At 43.0% G+C, this 5,355-nt stretch overlaps 1 pseudogene; it reads right to left on the reverse strand.

Annotated features, from left to right (window-relative positions):
* Positions 1 to 2,600: 2,600 nt before the first annotated feature.
* On the reverse strand, positions 2,601 to 3,201 carry LOC123184400 (putative invertase inhibitor; annotated as a pseudogene).
* Between the last annotated feature and the right edge of the window lie 2,154 nt (positions 3,202 to 5,355).

Below are 5,355 nucleotides of genomic sequence, written 5' to 3' on the forward strand. Positions count from 1 at the left end.
ACAACAATTCTGGGTTGTGCCTCCGGTTAATAGGTTAGTCCCAAAAACAATATAAAAGTGGAAAATAAAGCCCAATATAGTCCAAAACAGTAGATAATATAGCATGGAGCAATCAAAAATTATAGATACGTTGGAGACGTATCACTGATCTTTTAAAGTACTTAACGAATGAATACATTCGAAAGCAATAAGTGCGTTATCTGAAATTAACCTTCCAGGGATAAAGGAACAGAGATCATACCATCCAGAATAGGTCTCAGTCTATTCACTAGGCACTTCGAAATAATTTTATAAATGACATTGCAAAGGCTGATCGGTCTGAATTCCTCGATGGACTGAGGATTTTTCACTTTGGGAATAAGAACAATGGTAGTATCATTTACAACTTCGGGCATAATTCCTGATATAAAGAATTGCTGAACCGCCTTAACAATGTCCTGATTAATTAAACCCGGTCACTCTATTATTAGTACTTCACTTCGTTGTCACCCCGCTCCAAATCCTTTTGGTGTTCCCTCCAAATTTGACAATTTGTTGAGTCCCATCATCCTAGATAATTGCTCGTGCATCTCAACGGGGCACAAATATTTATCCTCATGCATATGTTGCAATTGTCAATTGTTTAACCTTTTTTAGCCAAAATGTTTATGTTAAATCAGTTAGAATTGAATAGCACCCTATCTAGAAACATTGACCTGCCAACAAATATGGAGGTAATGAGATGCGTCTCTCATTTATATACACATAATAGTTAAAACATTTGCATTCAAGCAAATATGGGATGTAATGAGAGGCGCACCTCTCATGTTTACACACAACAGTTACAGTAGCAGGTGATGAAACCCCTAGATTCTGGAACATTTTCCCGTCGATGAAAATGCGGATACGTAGGCCTCTTTGGGAGGCAAAAGCATTTCAATGTTTCATTTTCTTTTCAACCACATACCCAAGTGCGACTCATATTTTTGTTACTTTTAGCGTTTTTGAGTTGTTTGTAAATTGCGATCCCTAATCCCATTCCACTAACAATTAATCAATCCATTCTTTGTAGTTGCACCTCATAATTGTGCAGAGCCCTAATCCCATTCTACTACCCATTAATCAATCCACGCTTTGTAGTTGCAACTCATAACTGTGCAGAGCCCTAATCCCATTTCACTACCCATTAACCAACCCATTCTTTGTAGTTGCATCTCATTGTTTCTAAATTGCGAGCCCTAATCACATTCCACTGCCCATTAATCAATCCATCTCACAAGTTTAGTACATTTTTTTCCACAAGTATAGCAGTTGAATAATGCCCAAGAACCTGAAATCATTCACTTACAAAGAAAGAGGGAAGACACAATACCGTCTTGTTAGCTCACCAGTAAACAATTTGAGTCGGTGACGAAGTGGATTACCAAAGAGAACACAGGGGAAACCATCGTATCAGTGTGTGGCATACTCGACTCCTTCCTTTCTCATCACTATCGTTGTTCATGTTCTCTGCTGGTTGCTGTTCAAGAAAGAACATTTGTGAGGCCAAATAACAAAAAAAAAAATCTTGTTTATATAGACATAATAAAATAAATGGTGAACTACACAAAAATGTCTGATTAATCATACAATAAGCTGGCCCTACTCACATGAAAAATACAGGAAACAATATGTATATAATGATTTTACCTCATAATGAATTTTTGAGAATCATATTATATATGTAGATGGCTGCACTCCAAAAGTATGAAACTCCTCAAGTTGAAAACCTAAAATAAGGGAAATTCCTTCGAACATTTCAACAAAAGTAGAAAAGGTTATATTAGCGACCAATCGGGATTCTGGAAAGTTCAGCACATCAGTCTCTTTCAGGAAATGTACACCTGCAAAGCAATTATTTCACTGAGTGAACCCTGAACTCTTTTGTGTAACATGTAAACGATTTTTTTGTAACATCTAAATATAACATTAAATTACAGTAGAGAAACATGGTGTACATGCATGTGCCGTAGGTGGGCCTATGGGCCTACCAGAATCACAAGAAAGGCATTTAGTTATGAGAACGTCTTTTTTGTAAAGGCCAGAGAGGTTACATAATGAAAAGGAGATTCAGCGAAAAGTACCACGTACACAAGACACATGTAGCTGGAGAATCACTGAACCCTCAATCAAAAAGCTAATTGTCAGTGAAAATCGAACGGTAACCTTCCTCGCCTGATCTGAATGAACTTTTGTGAATCAGAAAAAATCTTCAGCGTCATTTTTCAAATAAATAAATACTGATAAGACCACAGCGTCCTACAATCTGGACGCAGCTCCTCTGACGTACGGCCCACACACTGCCGTGTGGGCCCGGACCCACCTGTCAGTGGCCCACGTCAGGGGCCGTACGTCAGGGGATCCTGCTCCCTACAATCTCCATTGGAAATTGTCAAGTTATTTATTATTACTCATTATATTGTTGCACGTCACATATTTCATTGCCGGAAAAGATGGCCATTTCTCTTCCGGAGGTAGAAGAAGGCCTCTGCTACTTGCTCATTTTTCCCTATTGTTTACGGCATGCCACAAGATATTAAACGCCAGCTCGATCACACTGTCCAGCTCGCGGTCCGCGTCGGTCAGCGGCGACCTCTCGCCGGCCCAGAGGACGAACATCTTGTCACAGCGCACCGGCGTGCCACGAACCTCCAGCAAGGCGGTCACCTCCCTCAGCCTGTCCTCGTCCCCGCCCGTGGCGAAGTCCTTGACGGCGCGCTCCAGCCGGCGCACCGTCCAGGCGTAATCCTTGGCGCACTCGTCCAGCCCCAGACGCCGCCGGGGCGACGTCTCGGCGGCCCGCAGCTGGGCGATGCGGTCGCCGGTGGCCTTGGCCGTCACCCTGGCCATCCTCAACGCGATGACGGCCAGGCCGAGCTCGTCGGCCGTCGCGCTCGCCGGGTGCGCCCCCAGCGTCTTCACGCAGAAGTCGTAGTCCTGCGACCCGCCGGTGCCGACGAGCCTGCACGTGTCCTCCAGCGTGCTCGCCCTCGCCGTGCGCGCGTGCTGCGTGAGGAGCAGGAGGACGAGGACGGAGGAGAGGGCTTGGAGAGGAGCCATGGTCGTCGTCTGATTTGTTTCTCTCTCGACTCGACCTATATATACCGTAAGACGTATGAGTAATTAGATTAGATGGTGGCGCTAGCTATAAATTTGTGTTTATGGTTTCAAACGTTTCCATTCGTTGCTCATGCATCAAAGTGAAACTCTTTTAGTAGTTAAAATCACATTGAACAAAATTGAATGTGTAATAAAACAGTTTTACTAAGTACTCCGTCGACTGAGACATGCGTTACGTCTCAATCGATACTATATTCTTTTGATCTTCCATTTTCATGGAGATTCATGCAAAAAAGGAAAAATCATCTTCATTTTTTTCTTTTTCTTCTTGTACTACATCACTGACTGAGACTTCTCAGTCGACTGAGACATAGCCACATCTACAATAAAATTTTGACAAATGTAATTAACAAATGGTAAAAAAAATAGAGAAACTATTCACCGATCACGGACAGCGTTCCGCTGTCCACATAGCATTGGATCCCATCTGATCCTACCGCACATGTTCACATATGTTTTTACTAGCCCCAACCAGCCATGTGCCCCTTACCTTATCTTCAAAAACCTCCGTTGTCTTCTCCCAGCCATTTCCCTCTCTTTCTTCGAGCTCTCATCCTCGCAGGACGCATGTTCCATCTGTAGCCGCCCCAAGTCCTCAAGTCGCGTCCGCCGTATCGGGAGCACTGGCGTCCGCATCCACGGGGAGCAGCGTCTGCCGTCGCCCCGCCCTCCCGAGGGAGCACCTGCGTGGACAAGCATGCATGGTTGTTGCCTCCTCGAGCTCAGTCACAACCGCTGGTGCCGTCATAACAACAGTTCCCTCAAGTGTGCTAGTGTTGTGCTACGCGACAACGTTTATGCAACAAGACCTATGTTGCAAAAGGGTTCTCACAACACGACTTCTGTTACAAAAGCGAGGAAGACACTCGGCCGTGAGATCATGTCAGATTCGACGGCTCAGAACCCGACGGATTTTTTAAAAAGATCCGCCGGCCGACGCGTAGCACACCCCAAGGAATTAGCCAGAGATTGAGGGGAAATAGATCTATTAATGAAAACTAGTAGAACGCCGTGCGTTGCCACGAGCCAACAAATAATGGATCTATCACGAGCCCCTCAATTCAGCTCTTCGGGCACTCTATTATTATTACTTCACTTTGTTGTCAGCCCGCTCCAAATCAATCTGGTGTTCCCTCCAAATTTGACAATTTGTTAAGTCCCATCATCTAGATAATTGCTCGTGCATTTCAACGGGGCACAAATATTATCCGCATGCATATGTTGCAATATTGTCAATTGTGTAACCTTTTTTTAGCCAAAATGTTTATGTTAAATCAGTTAGAATTGAATAGCACCCTATCCAGAAACATTAACCTGCCAACAAATATGGAGGTAATGAGATGCGTCTCTCATTTATACTAGATGATACCCCGCGCGTTGCTGCGGAAAATATTGCCTAAAGTTGATGTTTTACATATCAACTGACTCTCCTAAAACGACAAAACGATGACTAAATGATTCTTATTTGAACATACTTTAGAATGATAGATAGGTAAGTAAGATCAAACCTTCAACTTATATCATTCAAAGATTGGACAATAGACAAACAATCCGAAGGAGAATGGTTAAACCTTTTCAATATATGCTACCATCTCCACTATCTCTGCAAGTGGAATAAACTATCAAGCTGCAGCTAAAACTTGAACACATAGCTACAACCCCAAGTCTTGATTGTGCGCAATCTGCATCCTAACACCCATGTACATTTACTTTAGTCAATCCCACAACAGGAAATAAACAAATGTCATTAGTCCCGATAGAACCTTACGGCTTTGATCTTCTAAATATACATATAGTGTCTAGTTGTACCTGCATCAGAAAGCTCCCTCTTCTGACTAATTCTGTGCATTGGATAACAAAACTCTACAGAAAGAAAATAAAATACTGTCATTATGCAACTTGTTCTTAACAATCACTCACTTCGAGTGCCAAAAGTAGCTCAATTACATAGATTAAATGCACCAGTAGGATACAGTCACGCATGCCCACTGAACCCGTTGCTTTCACACAAAGTCTGAAATTCACAATTTGTTGATTCTTCATAGAGGATTAACAGAGAGAGAGAGAGAGAGGGAGAGAGAGTTAACACAGAGAGTAGAGAGAGAAACATATTGAGAGAGAGACCGAATTAACAGAGAGAATCTCCAGTCCACTGCCGCCTAGCTCCTGGTTGATGGCCCCACTTTTGTGCACCTGCAATCAAAGGAGAAGGAATAG

The sequence above is a fragment of the Triticum aestivum genome, chromosome 2A (assembly GCF_018294505.1).
Source record: "Triticum aestivum cultivar Chinese Spring chromosome 2A, IWGSC CS RefSeq v2.1, whole genome shotgun sequence".
In the NCBI taxonomy this organism is placed as follows: domain Eukaryota; kingdom Viridiplantae; phylum Streptophyta; class Magnoliopsida; order Poales; family Poaceae; genus Triticum; species Triticum aestivum.